Source organism: Uranotaenia lowii, chromosome 2 (assembly GCF_029784155.1).
Source record: "Uranotaenia lowii strain MFRU-FL chromosome 2, ASM2978415v1, whole genome shotgun sequence".
NCBI lineage: Eukaryota > Metazoa > Arthropoda > Insecta > Diptera > Culicidae > Uranotaenia > Uranotaenia lowii.
The window spans coordinates 378,332,717-378,351,030 of record NC_073692.1 but is presented as its reverse complement, the minus strand read 5'-3'; positions in this window follow the sequence as shown (position 1 = coordinate 378,351,030).

The window sequence follows — 18,314 nt, the reverse complement described above, 5'->3', positions numbered from 1 at the left end:
CTGTCGGAGTTCTGCTTACGGACGGTGGCCCACCGATAATTTTGCCAGTGTTGCGAGAGAGCGTGTGAGTGAGTGAGGTAGCAATACACTGGCGACGATTTGTGTTTGTTTTTGTCGGGTACGGTGGAGCACTGATCGAGGGGAGAAAACAAATACGGTATAAGTTGAATTGCGCGGGGGAACACAAGTGAAAGGCGCGTAGAAGAAATTTATAACGGTTGCATGTGGAATGAATGAAGAAAGTTTCGAACGATTTAAGTGTTCATGTGATTCTGTGCAAAAAAGAGACAAAAAAAACCGAAAAAAAAACATTTTGCTAGTCGAGAAGCCATCAAACATGACCGAACATGTTTATTGAATCATAACAGGCGAAAGACGCCTTCCTTGCTGCTAGCTGAAACCCCCGGTGAGCCAGTTCCAATTTACTTGTATATATTTCTTTTCTGAATTCTTAAATCTTACTAAGTATAAAATTTTTTATTCATTCATCAGATGAGTTTCAGCCCTCGTATCGTGCATGTGTGTGTGTGCTTGCTCATGTTCAGTCGGTGGAGTGGGAGCAGAACTGAGCATAACATTTAAGCGTTGGTTTAATTCATTATAAAGCGTTTTCTAGCGCAGCCTGCTTAGTTTTATATTTCGTGTTTGGTCTTTGAACCAAAAAAAAAAAAAATACAATTACCTATGTGCATACTGCATACACATTTTAAAACCATAATGTGCATATAATCAGTTTTAACTTGGTAGAAATTTTAGTCTCAACTTTCAGCGCTTTAATTCTTGCAATTGATAAATTTATAAATTCAAAACATTATTTTTATTTACAAAGATATAAAAATTATAAAAATCCAACAACATCAGATTGTTCTCCATGATAAAAAAAATCATTGAAAAATATATTTTGAGATTTATTTTATAAAATTTCTACATTCTACAAAACTGTTGAATATTGTTAATGCTATCATGCTCTGATTTTTTTTCCTGGGATTTTTATTCTTTTAACTTTGGGATTATTTTCCTGGTTTGCTCTGGTTCATATTATAAATTAAAAGCCTTATTATTTTGGTATTTTCAAACTAGAATGTTAATCTGCTTTTGATTTAATTATGTAACATTATACCTCGCAATATTTAGCAAAATGGTAAAATTTATCCCTTCAAATGTTTGCAATATTCTTTGAAATATTTTAAAATTTGCTTGGCCAAGTTCATTATTTAATATAAAAGAGGTTCTTTTAAATGCAGGTTTAGTTTTGTCATTTAAAAATTGCTACAGGTGATTCAGTTGCATCATCATTTTCCTAATTTCAATTACTCGATTATTAACGTTTGCATAAAAAATAAAGAAATTTTATTTTACAGAACTTTACTAAAAAAGAAATGGTTACTTCATTACAGAAAATTTTGAAACAGAGGAGAATGGAATTTACATCCCTGCGATATTTTAAAAAAAAGTGCTTAATATACATATTTTTTAATTGAATAACACTGAAAGCGTTTATATTACTTTAATTTTGAACTTTCAGCATGTCGCGGTCTATCAGCTCAACAAATTAGAAGTAATTTTGTCGAATTCAAACATTAATAGAAAAGTTTGATTGGTTAAACTCTTAGCAATGTACCGTATTTATCAATGCATAAGAGGCTCCAGTGTCATCTTTTTTTCTCTGTATTACAATTAAACTAAAGATGTTCGTAAAATGATAGCTTTAACAGTCATTACTAAATTTATTCTTCTGGATGAATACTTAATAGGAAATCTGATGATGGTGATGGTTTGAAAAGGGCGAAGGAATTTAAAAAAGGTAAAAGTTGTTTTCAACATAATATTAAAATTATTATCGTTTCTTTAGTTCTATTGAATTGTGCTAAAAATTTATTCAAATTATTTACCCGAGAAACTATAATAAACAAGTATGTATACCTAGCGTTCATAACTGTTTCAATTCGTCAGAAATTCTCTAATATTTTACAGGTTCGTCTTTACATGCTAATTTCTCAATATTGCTTCTAACAATTTTTATACAATAATACACTAAGGTTTTTTTTACGCGTTTTGAAATCTGTTGTTAACGTATAGGATTATTTTCGTTCAAAACATTTTCAGTCGCGTAGAAGAACCGTATCCATGGCCAAAAACCGTGTAAAAAGAAGCCGTGTAAGAAAAACTGAGCAAAATCAAAACCGCGTTAAAAAAAACCTTGGTGTACCTCCAAATAAGTATTTTTTACTGTTAATATTTCATATCATCTTGCTCTAAAATTTTATTGCAGAATCTTCACTTTCATTAACAAAGCTATGATTACAGGAAATCCAAAAATCGGTGGAATTAATGTTATAATATTTAGCAAATTTACTTTGTTTCTGATTTTTACAGGCAGTTTATGAATTATATTGACATAAGAACAAATAACCTCAATATCAGAATCATGAGGTCGCATATCACACTATGTTCATTACCATTCCATTCCATTTTGAAGGCTATTATAATCACTGTCCAATTTCCAAAGTATACGTTTCTCTATAGGTACAGGTCAGGATCGAATCATGGAGTTGAAATTAAATAGTGAATTATTGTATTGAATTCTATTCGATTACATTAATTAATATTACATTGCCTATAAAAATTTTTATTTTTTTTTTACTAGTTTTTTTTTCATCCCATGCAAACAAACATGCTTGAGATAAAATTCAAAAATCGCGAGGCATATTATTACATCGTTTAAGGCTAGAACAAATATCAAATTTTTCTTTTGTCACCCTCCATTTCATTTATAAGTTTTGTGCAACGATTAAGTATGCAATTTTGTCGAATACAAGCTTCCGTACAATTTATTCCAATTTATTTGTTTTGCGCATTTTTTTATTATCCTACCCGCCCCCCTCGCGATGTTCCAACTCCGAGGAACAAAAGAAGGATCTGAAACTTGTTCCGGCCTAATTAGTTCAATGAAAATGTCCTGGGTGAAAATATTTAAAAATGAATAACTCTCTTGAATTGCAGGAAATATTTAAATATTAGGGAGTATTATATTAATAATTTGTCTGTTTTCCATAAAATGTCATCCAGTAAAAGGTACTGAAATGTATTGATCCTTTTATTATATTAATCAAATGTTTCAGAATCAATATTTTCATGCATTTCACTGTTGTTATTATTTGTAGTTTCTGTTAAACATTTATTTAACATTTCAGCATTTCTTTAAACTTTACTGAAACTAATCTTATTTATTTTCAGCCTCGAGAAAGCAGTATAGCATTTGGTGAAAACTATCCTACAATATCTGTTTCTCTTCCACTTGAAGGAACATTTTTATATTAATTTTTAAATAATTCCTATTGAATTTTTATGGTTTTTCTACATTCACAGGTTTGCAAAATAATACATTCCTAATTGATGATGTTAATTATTTTATTCTTTTATATTAAATTATATTTTTATCTATGTTTTATTATATTACTTTTTATTATATTTTATTAAATTATACTGTATTATATTTATTATATTATTTCATTTAAAGACATTGTACTGATTTCATATTTTAACAACAAGGGCAGGGGCATCTGGGTATCCTCGTTTTACAAGAAGAGCGGGTTACCGTGTATGCTAGTACCGCATTGAATACTAGACGTTCCTCAATTTATGTCAAGGGAATTTGGCATGGTTGAGAAAAATAAAGTATTTGATTACTTTTTGTAAAATAAGGACGCACTCTTTTTTCGGAAGCCTTGGCGGCGGAATTATAATTTGCATGCTATCTTGATTAGTCAACAACATGGTTATAGCTCCTCGAGACTTTTCCCCTTTTCACCCTGGATACCGTTAGTGCCTCTGCTTGCGAATCCATCCCATTAGAAGTCTCATTGGGGGGTTATTATTGTGTTGCGTGGTAGCCAAGGTGGACGTGTGGATTATTTTTTTTTGCCACAACCGCGGCGCTGCCGTAAACCCAAGGTGGATACAATACATACAGACAATACAAATTTTGCTCAGCTTTTCGGTGGTTTGTTGGTAAACAAACTTCATGAGTTCCGCATAGTTGCATAGCCTACATAGCCAAAATGGCTGAATCGTGAATTCGATATTCGGTAACACCTCCTGAATATATACACGCGTGCCAGGTAAATGTTTGACGTTTTGTAGTTAGGAAAAAAGGTAAACAAAAGGGTGTAACTTTTTGATGAATTTAAAACTCATTTTACTACGCCTATTTACTTCAGAGATCTCTAAAAAAGTAAGTAGAATCAAGTTTTAGGTCTTCTTCTAGTGTTTTAAATTTTTTGAAAAAATATTGCTGCTACTAAGCGATAAATTGAGTTTCAAAAACTGGTGTTTTTCTTGCTAAGTATTTTATTAGTTTTTGAATGAAAAAGTGATATTTTCACAAAAACATTCATTCAAAAAAATGGTTGGAGATATTTGTAAGCTAAATTTTTGAAAGTTCTGTTTACAAGGAAAAAACCTGGTTGAAAAAACTGGAATTTTATCCTGATTTCTGTTAACCAATGTAACAAATTTGATGTTTTTTTCTGGAATCAACGAAGTGTTTGAGTTGTTTTTTGTATTGGAAGAAGATTTAAAATTATTTAGATTTTTTTATAGATTTATTTAAGAGTTGTATTCCATTTATGAAAATTGCACTTCCGAAATGTCTGCTCTTATGTGAGAACTGTTTTAACATTTTTGGAAAATTGTTGTAAGAAATCAAATGTATTTCTGTCGACGTGTCTTGCAAGTACCTTATCATGACAAAGTTTTGCCCAATAATTATTAAAAAATAACATTAGGAGCTTATTTCCTTTAAATTATATGCCTGTTCCTAAAAGCTTCCCAAATTCTCTAAACTCTAGTATGGAGCATTTTGTGGCGCTACTGTTTGGTTAATATCTCGGATAGAACGTTTGATTCAATTTATGATTGACGAAATGTATATTGCTTGTAATAGTGAGCTTGGAGAAACTGCAGAAAGTTTCACTATTAGGGGAGATAAGGGCATAATGGCCACCTTAAGGAAAACGCTTATTTAACCATAGAAAATATTTATAATATGTAGGTTACATTATTGTTTCGTGTTCAGACACTTAAAAAGCCTATTTCCTAACGGGCTGAAACGTGAAAAACTAGATGAAAACGTTAAAAAATGCCTTTTTAAAAATTTTGCCAAAGGTTGAAAACCAGCCACTGTAGGGGCATAATGAGAACCCCCTCTGGGGCAGTATAAGCACCATTAATCAGAGCAAGATGTGCGTTTTCTGCCGGGGAATCTAGCAGCAACTTCAACTCGATGAAGTCAGGTGAGTCGTAGATTAATCAAACAAAGCAATAACAAAATAATCTAGGTCAGTTTGTAGAATACAAACAATTCACGCACGCTCATACATTATGTGCTTTGTTTGGCGGATGATGCTACTAGCCGTATAATGTAACATTAAAAAAAAATCGATCATGAATTGCAAATGGAAAAATCATCTCGAACAGAAATCTAACTCTAATGTTTTGATTACCTCTCCGACACCTTACCAATAGGCTAAATCGTCGGATGTAAACTAGTCAAGTTGTGGCTCTATAAAACAATTTTAATTCGCTGCTAGATTCTACGGCAGAAAATGATGATATGGTGCTCTAGTCAACAAATTTACGTAAAAACGTGTTTTAAAATTGATAAAAGTGAAAAATCAAAAATTTTATGTGAGAAACAATGTGTACATCATGTTGCAGTGCGTACATTATAGATCAAGGTGATTTTAAAATCATAAGAGCTTATTTCGTGATGCTCAAAAATTATAATATTATCGTTACTTGAGAACCTAGCTGTTTTTTTTTTAATATCTCTGTAAAGATGATAAGGATATTCCTGTTTTTGCGAAAAATTAATGCTCTAGGAAGTACGAAACAAATCCTCATGAAAATTTATTTAAGAAAATACGTACTTTCGTAGAAAAGAGTAGTGCTTATTATGCCCTGGGTGCTCGTTATGCGCTTATCTTCCCTACATTAATAAAGCGTACATGAAAAATTTAGTGGGAGTTGGGTTACGGTTGGTCGAGTTAGTCTTTGAACAAGTTTTTGACAGAAGTGTTGCGTTCTCCGTCCTGGAGATTCAAATGTTAAAATCTGGAATTGTAGCTACGACAGGTACACGCACGTAGAAATAGCAAAATCGTTGAATGTGGCGAAATCAAACGTCATCTAAGTAATAAAAGTGTTCTGGGAACGTATGTATTTCGATAACTAGGGAGCCTGGATCAGGGGGAAATCGAAATCTGGGATCCGCAGTGACAAACAACAGAGTGGCTAGCACATTCAAGCGAAACTCCGATCTCTCCGTTCGAGATGTCGCCAATATCGTCTACAACCGTGCATGAAGCTTAAACACCATCCAGACTATCGACTTATAAGAAGATAGTGATTGCTAATCGTAATGAAAAGCAAAACCTTATGGAAAAACAAGATCTCGGAAGCTGTATACGATATTTTTGACAAAGTTTGATTGCGTGGTAATGGACGACGAAAACTACGCCAAGGCAGACTTCAGACAGCTTCCGGGACAAGAGTATTTAATCTCGTTTAGGAAGCTATCTGTACCTGAGGTTTGTAAAGCGACATTTTCGTTGCAGGCGTGACCGTCAACCAGGAAATTTAAGTAAAAGAATGTCTTCAACAGCGTTTACTGCCTTTCCGAAAGAAACATGACTTGTATGTGCTGTTTATGCCGGATTTGGCATCCTGCCATGTCGCTAGCAACATTCAGATTGTGCCCAAGGATAAGAACCCTCCCAACACACCAGAACTTCTCCAAATAGAAAAATATTGGACGATATCTAAGCAAAACCGTATAAATTACCAAAAAAAACTGTAAGCATCGAGAAGCAGTTCAAAGCAAACTAGCGTTATGCGCCGAAGAAAGTGAATAAGGTGACTGTACAAAATCTGATGTCAGGCGTCAAACGAAAGTTTCGCCAATTTGAAAAAGGTCGACTGGAATCTTAACTGAATATCTTTTCCGTCTTTTATACAGATTGAAATTAAAAAAAAAATAATTTGATTTCTTTTAATAAACAAATAATCAATTTACACGCAATTTAGTTTGATCTTCTTTTTTGACCCGAACACCCTTTATTTCGTACAGCTAGATTGATGTTCTCAACCACTGTGCAGTGTGTACAGATTTAAACTAAAACAACTTTTATTAATTTCGAGATAGGCATTAAGTCGAATGGTCAATAATTTGTGTATATCATAATTTGGTTTCAAGTTTCTAAATTTCAATATTGGCATTCAGCATGGACAAGAACTATAATAAAAATTTTGATATCGTAGTTTCGCTTACCTTCTCATATTGATTCTATCAACAGAACTTGATAAACAATAAATTACAAATTACAAACACACTTGGGTTAGTTATTGTTGATTGGCATGATTTAACCACAGCACTTTGATTAACTGATCTACGAATTAGACTTCTATCTTATTTGTTCAACATCTTTTTGAATCAAGCTTTATTTTTTGCCGCAATTTAACGAATATAGCGAGGAGATTTTAAATCAATTGAAGCCAGTTCTAATATTTCGTTTTTTTTTCGGCATAGGAGAGGAAAAAAAACGCTTCCAAATAACCAAATTTTCGCGTTTACGGTGTGACGATGAGGACGAAAATTCGGCATCAGGCAATGAAAAAAAAACCTGTAGGTATTTGACGCGCCTGAATGACGCTTCCCCGAGGGATCTCTGCCGCCGGTTGGTCGGTCGGTTTGGTTTCTCGGTTCTGGGCAAAGACAATTTAAAACTTATTTTATTATTCATGAACTTTTTTTCTGGTGCTCATTTTTTTTCTTGTTTTGGTGGTTTTCTGATATCTGGTGTAATTTCATGAATTTTCAACATTGACTTAGGCGATTATTTGCTTTCGGTGTTTTCATTCTAACGTAAGCTTGTCTAAAAAAATGAATGATTTGAATATGGTAACAATTGGCGAGGCAGTTTTGTGGGGGAGATGAGAAGATTGAAATGTTACGTTTGTTTCCGTCACGGTTAATCTAATTGTGGGATGGGCTGGGTGATGGGAATTCTTCGGAAAAACTCACGACTTCAAACGGCCAGAATTGCAAAGCCCGGTTCATAGGTGTTAATTATACTGACTAACGATTTTGTTTGACTTTTAGGTCTGCTTTGTTGAAACGTGGCCAATGACTAGGAATCGGACACGGTCAGAAACCCTCGTTCGGTCGGTGATTTCTGCCCCTGGGAGCAATACTCGTTTACCATTTGGCACAAAAACCCACATCCGGTAGCCACCGAACGAGCTCTAGTTCGTCGTTTTAGCAAACAATTGGCCAAACCAAATCGGAAACGTCCAGTTTATTGGAAGCCGTTTGGTTTGGTTTAAGGCTTTGTCAATATCGAAGCCCCTGGTAATGCAATGTATGGGGAAAATTGTGCAAACAAACATATTTGCTCAAGACGATTAAAGAAGGTTCCACCGGGCTGTTTCCTGCTTCGGAAGCCTTCCTTCCAACGTGAAGATACGATGGTAGGAAAAGAAGCTGGAAACATTGCAACTTTATGAGGTTGTAATAAAACAATAAATTTTATGTGTTTGAATCTGTTTACCGACTCCAATGTAGAACGGGAAGATTATTGCTGCCGCAATATATTGCAGAAACATGAAGAAGGGAAAAGATTTCTAGTTGTGTCTGGGTGTTTCTTATATAGTCCCTGGATTTCATTGTATTTAAAGGAAAACAGTTCGAAAGGACATTCCTATTTCAAATTTAACAATTCACAAATTCCAGCACGCCAGTCAAAAGCTTTTTGAAATAACATTTTCAAAAATTTTCAGCTGAAAATCTTTCACTCAGAAAATTTCACTTTAACAAATATTAAATGAAATTGATTAAAAATGACAAAAATGACAAAAATGACAAAAATGATAAAAATGACAAAAATGACAAAAATGACAAAAATGACAAAAATGACAAAAATGACAAAAATGACAAAAATGACAAAAATGACAAAAATGACAAAAATGACAAAAATGACAAAAATGACAAAAATGACAAAAATGACAAAAATGACAAAAATGACAAAAATGACAAAAATGACAAAAATGACAAAAATGACAAAAATGACAAAAATGACAAAAATGACAAAAATGACAAAAATGACAAAAATGACAAAAATGACAAAAATGACAAAAATGACAAAAATGACAAAAATGACAAAAATGACAAAAATGACAAAAATGACAAAAATGACAAAAATGACAAAAATGACAAAAATGACAAAAATGACAAAAATGACAAAAATGACAAAAATGACAAAAATGACAAAAATGACAAAAATGACAAAATTGACAAAAATGACAAAAATGACAAAAATGACAAAAATGACAAAAATGACAAAAATGACAAAAATGACAAAAATGACAAAAATGACAAAAATGACAAAAATGACAAAAATGACAAAAATGACAAAAATGACAAAAATGACAAAAATGACAAAAATGACAAAAATGACAAAAATGACAAAAATGACAAAAATGACAAAAATGACAAAAATGACAAAAATGACAAAAATGACAAAAATGACAAAAATGACAAAAATGACAAAAATGACAAAAATGACAAAAATGACAAAAATGACAAAAATGACAAAAATGACAAAAATGACAAAAATGACAAAAATGACAAAAATGACAAAAATGAAAAAAATGAAAAAAATTAAAAAAAATGAAAAAAATGACAAAAATGACAAAAATGACAAAAATGACAAAAATGACAAAAATGACAAAAATGACAAAAATGACAAAAATGACAAAAATGACAAAAATGACCAAAATGACCAAAATGACAAAAATGACAAAATTGACCAAAATTGACCAAAATGACAAAAATTTCAAAAATTAAAAAAAAATTAAAAATTACAGAAATTACAAAAGTTACAAAAATGACAAAAATGACAAAAATTACAAAAATTACAAAAATTACAAAAATTACAAAAATTACAAAAATTACAAAAATTACAAAAATTACAAAAACTACAAAAATTACAAAAATTACAAAAATTACAAAAATTACAAAAATTACAAAAATTACAAAAATTTCAAAAATTACAAAAATTACAAAAATTACAAAAATTACAAAAATTACAAAAATTACAAAAATTACAAAAATTACAAAAATTACAAAAATTACAAAAATTACAAAAATTACAAAAATTACAAAAATTACAAAAATTACAAAAATTACAAAAATTACAAAAATTACAAAAATTACAAAAATTACAAAAATAACAAAAATTACAAAAGTTACAAAAATTACAAAAATTACAAAAATTACAAAAATTACAAAAATTACAAAAATTACAAAAATTACAAAAATTACAAAAATTACAAAAATTACAAAAAATTACAAGAATTACAAAAATTACAAAAATTACAAAAATTACAAAAATTACAAAAATTACAAAAATTACAAAAATTACAAAAATTACAAAAATTACAAAAATTACAAAAATTACAAAAATTACAAAAATTACAAAAATTACAAAAATTACAAAAATTACAAAAATTACAAAAATTACAAAAATTACAAAAATTACAAAAATTACAAAAATTACAAAAATTACAAAAATTACAAAAATTACAAAAATTACAAAAATTACAAAAATTACAAAAATTACACTAATTACAAAAATTACACTAATTACAAAAATTACAAAAAATACAAAAATTACAGAAATCACAAAAATTACAAAAATTACAAAAATTTAGACTGGTATTTCCGTCTTTTTTATGTCTCCTCGTAGAAAGTAAAGAACATATTGAAAATTACAGTTTTGGAGTGATTTGATTTTTTTTCGATAATTATCTCAAGTTAAGAATCATTTTGACGTTCAATCATGCATTTTTTTCGCCAATTAAATTTTGGAAGACTGAAGAATTTTTTGTCATTTTAATTTCGGTTGTACTGGTTTTCAATTGAATTATTTCGTTTTCATAGTGATTTTTTTTCTAGTCGAAAATTTTCCTTCTGTCTCAAGTGAATTAAATTCGGTTCCATTGGTTCTCCTCCAGGATTGCATCGTGGTTGGTTCAGCAAATAAGTGTAATTTGTTCGCCTCACGTACACCGAAATGATTTATTTATAGCCTTAGCATTATTTTTATTCCGGCGGCGGCGGCGGCTTCTTGCCACTTCTTGACCATTGTTTATTTCTGGTGGTGGTTTCGCCCTCCAGCTTTTTTTTGGTTCCGGTGTGGCTGCAATATTTTTTCATAACATCATGATTGTTCGGAAGCAAACGGGTGTATGATTTTTTTTCGGCTGTCTGAAAAATAACAGCAAAAAATGAGGCTCACAAATAGAAACAAAAAAAAACAATCAACAGAAACTGCCACTCGATTGTTTCTCTTTCAGATGAATTACTTTTTTACGAGTTTCGGTACCGAGAAACGAGATGAAATTAATTTTATTTTTTGTGTCCTTCGTCAACCTAGGGAGTCTTAACTGGAGGAAAATGTACTCCTACTAACATCGAATGAAAAAAGCTTCTGGAAAATTTATTGTCTTGATTAGGATGTTGATGTTAAGATTTACCTTCGGAAGGTATGCGAACACTTTGGAGAAGTTCTAGCTGGGAATTACTCCTGACAAAGCTTCCACACCTTGCTGCAATGCTAATGAAGAGCGCCACGACTCATCACATTAATTAGCTTTTAATCAGTAAAAGTGTCATAAAATTTAAATTTTAATTACAATCGGCCACAGGAGACACGTTTCAGTGCCATGAAAAGACACTCAGTAGCTGCCCGAAAGCCGACTTGAAGGTTAATTTTGGTATTTATATTTATTCGAAACTTTGCCGGCTCAATTCTTTGCCCAACAGTTCGGCTGGAAATGGCTGTGAAAATTGAGAAAGAAAATAAAAACCGGGGGTCACATTACACCGAAGTTCTCCTTCTTCCTGCGCCGTGAACTTTCGTCGTAATGTCTTACAAAACGGGAAGACGACACCCCATTCCAGGACTTTAGAAAGGTACGGCATCATTTTTTCGTGAACCAGGAGGGGAAAGGCCACTTTAATTTTATGACCTGCCAAAGAAGAAGAAGTGCGTCGCTCAATTTTCCTCCCGGCTCGTATAATCATTAGTTATGCATTAAAATTTGTCGCACAACAACGCGCTCGCTCGGGCCAAGGAAAGATGTTGTGCTGGCTCCTGGAGTTATGCAAACAGGATCAGCGCCAGGGAAGCATTCTGGGAAGCTGTTCGGAATAATCTTCGGCGTTCACAATGACCATCGAGACTGGGCGAGAGGATTTTTTTCAACTGCTTCCGAAAAAAAGTTCTGCAATATGATCAGTCAATCCTCTGAGGAAAATACTTTTTTTTATTGGCGACGGAGAAAAGAGCAGGCATCATAAAGTCAGAACGGCAAAAGTGAAATGGAGCGCTTAAACCGGAGAATATGGTTAACTACAAGTTGACAATAAAGTTCTCGTACTTTTTTTTATCAAAAAAAACTTCAACAACCTACAACTTTTTGTATATACAATCAAATCGATCCACCAAACCATAGTAACATTTTTTGGAATCTTGGCTATCAAATTGAACCGGTAAAAATACAAGAATAGCTCAAAATACCATCTCTAAACTTCCATACATTTTCTCAGTAAGTGGAACATGCCTTCGACGCTGCTCGCTACAACTCTTCACTGTTTTTTCTTCATCAAGGCCTAGATTTTCAGGACCAAGCTACCTCACTACAATCAATTGCCAAAGGAGGGTCCGCAGAAAAATTCTACTGTATGTATGTATGTATGTTGGTAATCCACCAGGGGTGCACGGATTCACCGCAGTTTCTGCCAAAGTATGTGCTCACATGCATTCTTTAGATTATTAAGTTCGACATATCTCCAATGCAACGCGTACACCATACCCGGACCCCATGGCTTCGTATGAACTGTTATGGAGTGAATGTATTGTGTTGGTGTAGGTTTATTTTGGAAGAACGAGTCAATCAGGTGGGTTAGTTTACTTATTCCGGCATCCGTGTATATACCTGACCAGCTGGCAACTGATTGACCAGTCAGTTATAAGAGGAAACACATCTTACCTGTCGGCCACTTATGGGATTCGAACCAAAAAGTTTTTCTTGCCGATAACGGAAATCGAACCCAGTACGCCTGGCATACCAATACCAGACTCGCGCCAGCCTATCCGCTAGACCACATCGGCGCTGCGGGTCCGCAGAAAAAATCTACTGTAAAAAAATCTGAAAAGTTTTACAACTTTTGCATGTAAAAACCGAACCTGTGTCCCCGGAAAAATCCTTGTGCAGTGTTTTGAATGTAACTTCAAGGCCAGTACTGTTAACAACTTAGCACCGGATTTTTCGTAACGTACTGAAGCCGTGCTCAACTCAGATTTTGGTCCAGTTGGATTCACAGCATCAGTAAGCTTGGAGCTTGACGAATTCCGTAATGCTCTGTTTTTATTTCGCTTTTGGAGCTTTAGGGTCAAGAATTCCAGCCTGCCAAACTCACAGGTCTGTGCCGTAAGGAACATGCTATGTTATCCATCTTGTAGGAAAACACTCAGCTTTATGACGTGGTACCGGAGATGACCTAAAAATGGCGCTGATAAAGTCTGGAACGGTGTTTACAGAAAAAGTGCGAAAGAGCATCATCCGAGGCATTTGCAACCGACTGAAGGAATGCATTGAGGTGAATTTTTGCTTCAATTGATGTTGTTGCCAAGGTTCCATAGAATGTTGTTTTTTATTCAGGTTTTCCGATTTGATTAATGACTAAGAAGGGTTACGATTTTGAAGCATTTCACCCTGTATGCGTGATTTTTTGAAAAATTTTTTTTTATTTAGGTAGAAAAACGATCTACAATGAAAACAAACTGTAGGGGAGAGTATCCTGGGCCATGATGAAACGTGGACCACTCTCAATATCGAAACATTCAAGCTGTCCTCTCAACCTGCTTAAAATTTAAATCGATACGATCTGGCTGTCTTCTCAACTGGCCTTTTGATTTCAAGCTGTCCTCTCCACTCGCTTGCAATTTTAAACATGATCAATTTTCTGACATATTTTTGATTTTCTTTTGAAATATTCGACAGACCACAACTCCCTGCGTGGCTGTCAGCGTCTTCTGTTTTGGCTTGGCTGACGGTCAGCAATGCAGTCCCATCTTTTGACTGCACCAACAAAAATTTACAAATATTTTAATCTATAGCGACTATCATGTTTATCAAAAATCCTTTTAGGTTTGGAAAAACATTAAACTATAATATGTATAACATAGTTAAAATAAAACAAATTATATAAACTCTCGTGTTTTTTTTTTAATTTTTGCGCGCGCACTGTCACTACGACTTTGAAATTCCATAACTTTTTACTCTGATGATATTTTTAATCAAATTTTCTGCGGAAGATAGATCAACTATCACACTATTATATCACAAAATTTGACTTGGACTTTTACCATTCAAATTGCAATATCTCAGAAACTACACTACGCATTTTATTGAAATTATGCAGAGTAATTGTTGAAATATTAAGTTAGCATGTCTGACAACTTCAATGGCTTCTAAAATCTTAATGCTTACAGATAATCGTACCTCTTGTGCATCAAAAGTTTTAAGGTTGATGGGACACCAAACTGACGTAGTCAGAAAAATTATTGGTTTTACCAGTTATTTTTAAATTTACAAAAACATGCCATTTTCACCCTACTAAGAAAAAGGGGTAAGTTGCAACAGACTCTGAAATTAATGAAAAATCAAATGATAACGTTTGAAAATTTATATTTTTTGATACATTTATGATGTCATAACGCATAAAGCACCAATTGCAGTAATTTTTGGTTTTGTTTGAATTAAATTTTACATTTTTTCTGTCAAAAATGTTTTTAAGGAAACAGTGTTCGTCTGCTGCATACATTTAGGGGTAAAAAATACTACAAAATATTCTATTAGCTTAAATCATGAAAATTAATCTTAGGATGGATGAAATTTTAATGTTAACAAACGCATAATGCAAAACAATCATATCCCAGCATATGCAAACACGATTTATGAGATTTAGTTCGGATTTTCATTTTATTGCATTTTGCCCCAGACAGCTAACTGATTTATAAAAATATTTATTTGAAAAAATTTGGTGATTGTCCGAAAAATATTTATACACCAACAGTGTTGGTATGTGGTAATGAAAGCAATATAAAGTTTGTAGGTGATTTCATTAAACCAATCTGTCATACTAGGTAAAATGTTTTATGGCATCGAAAAATGTAAAAAATTGTAGATCTATTACTCGATTTTTTTATTTTTTTTATGAAAATCAAAAACTTTAAAAAACTCTTTCACGATGTTAAAAACTATGTCAATCAATTTGTTATCATTCAATGATAACTTTATCACAGTATATTGAAGTAAAAATTGATTGAGTGTTGCATCTAACCTAGGGTTACCATATCCTGCAACGCCAAAAAGAGTACATTGAGAAATATTTTCAAAATTGTCAAGACATACGCCATTTAGTCAAAACCAGAATGTTCTAAGTCGTTGAAATAGCGTCAATTTGTTGCAAGATATGTGATTTAATTGACAAATGTTCAATATTTTAAGATGGATTATTCAAAGTTTTCGATTTAATACTGAGAAAGCATACCAAAGTTGATAAAAAAACTGCATTTTCAAAAGAGTTTTTTCAAAGGCGTATTTTTCCACTCTTCAAAAACATGCTGTTTCGTTCGATTTTGATTTGTGCACTATGTTTTTAAGTAAGTTGTCGTTATGCATATTGCCTACTATTCAGGAGTTCATTGCATACTCAAAGGCGCTTACTTCGAACGAAAAAATCCAGATTGAAATTGTGGATGTACTCGTTATTTCTTCCATAGGAATCCATTCTTTGAAACATTTGAGAAAAGAAGCAAAACTAAAGTGTTGTGCAACAAATGCATAACAAGTTTGAATTTTTGTATTTATAAGAATACAATCTTCATGTATCGGAAGAAATAAGTTAATTTAAATGACAAAATTTCATTTATTTCCATTCACCAGAAAAAGAGTACATTTGGTGAAATTTTACAAAAAGAAGAGTACGCTCATTTTTCGATCAAAAAAGAGTACATGTACTCTTAAAAGAGTACGTATGGTATCCCTAATCTAACCCTGCTTTTGCATGATGCCCCGTTTGGTACCTTTAAGTTGCCCGCCACACTCCCACACACCAAAAAACTCATTTGAGTTCCCTGGAAATGGACGCTTCTGTTCCCAGCATGTCGACAGCACAAAAACAATAACAAACGCGAACGAAACTCTACTCATGCTGGGAAACCAATGATTTTTTTTAAATGAATGAACGAAAATAAATACGATAAATACGTTACATGTGAATCTCAGTGCATAAAATATCCTTTTAAGAGATTCACAACAATTTTTGACTTGTGACAGTCCAAGAATCTGTTGATCCTTGACTGTCGGAATGCCATTTTTCAATTTTAGATTGCGTGACTGTCATGGAAAAATTAAAAAAAAATGTCATGATTTTGACAGTCGTGAAGTTCATTGGCCACGGCAACTCGGGCCGGTTCCGGGATCCGAAAAATCGAAATGATCAAATTTTAACTTTTAACACATGAATAGAAAGCTCTTGATCTGTACATGATGGAAATTGATAGGAAAAGTGGTTTGGGGACATCTGGCCCTGGCCTAACAATTCCCATCATGTACAGATCAAGAGCTTACTATTAATTTGTCTTGAAAATCTGATAATTTTGATATTTCGGATTCCGGAACTGGTCAGATGTCCAGTCCACACGGGCAAAGTCTCACTTCTAAAATTTGTTACGAATAGATGAGCAGCGGCTAGACCAGCCAAGGCAAGGTACTCTAAAGTACGGAACCTCAGGGCCGGCTGGCTACTGGGTAACCAAGGACTTACTGATAAAATACAGAAATCGGAAATTTCATGCTACTTTGCGTTTTTTATTAACGTTTTCTTGTGGCGTGTTGTCTGTTTGTATAAAACAATGTTCTGTGTCTTGTATGGCGTGTAATTGTATAACTAACCGTGATTGTGCTGCTGTTGCTGTAGCGTCGCGACGTCGTGGTTCCAGAATCCCAGTTCCGGAAGCAGGAGGGCCGTCGATTTAAGGGCGTATCGACGGGGTGCCGAAACCGTCGGCGCCAGCGGGCGTTGCTGGACTCGGTCGTTGCAGGCGTCTTCCTTCATAGGCTTTTAATCGGTCTGCCCACGAGAGTGCCCCGTATCCGGACAGACCGAGAAGGGAAGTTCTCCTTTATATTTAGAGGTCCTCAGACCCCGAGAACGTTGTTGATGCTGATCCTTTACGATAAGGCGCGAGACCACAAGGGATCTGCGGGCCGACCCGTGAGAAAGCGAACCGGCGTTATCGGGTGAATTCCTTAGAACGTCACAGACACTAAACGGAAACTATGACTTCACACACGGACGCCTGATTTAGAAGAGAGCTCGAAATATGGAAGCAAGCTTCTTTTCCGACTTTTTTCATTCCATTTTCCATTTGATCCTCCTTTCCTCCTCTGTTAGTTGACAGCAGCCAGCAGCATAATGTAGCCTACTCTGGTGCTATCTTGTTGTGAGACTTGACAAGGAACATGAATTTTCTAGAGCTTAATATATAAAACTACAAAATGAAAACAAAAATCAAACGATTTGTAACCAACCGGTTACAAATCCTCCAGAATAAAACTAGCAAGGAAACGTTTTAACAGTCGCAACATTCATTTGTATAAAATTTCATTGAAAATGTTATTTGACATTTTCTCGAGGAAATTTCCTAGCGATGACATTCACAAAATCTAAAAAGGACATGACTGCGACGGTCTTTTTCGTACTGATAAATGTTGCTCTAGGCTTCGGAAAAATGTCAAATGACATTAGGACAGTTATCATCCCTTCTGAAATCTTATCAGCGCTGAAATGTCCCCTATTTTTTCACCGTTAAGCTGAAAGTGTTGCCTCGTTAAAAGTCATGTAAACCTAACCTCTAACAACAAAATTTTGCTAGTTCTAGAGCTCGAAAGCTATATAGCCGGTACCGAGGCTATGAGACAGATGATTTCTGTCGGACGACAAAACTTATGAAAAACCCTATATTAAACAATCTCCAGCGTTTGAACCCTATACCATGTCTGCTCGCGGCAAGGTCCCTGGCAAATAAAAGAATGTATTTGCTGGTTGTTTTGTATAAAATATAATGATTTTCCAAGATTCTGCTCCTGTGGAAAAAACTACATTTTCCAAAACGAAAACT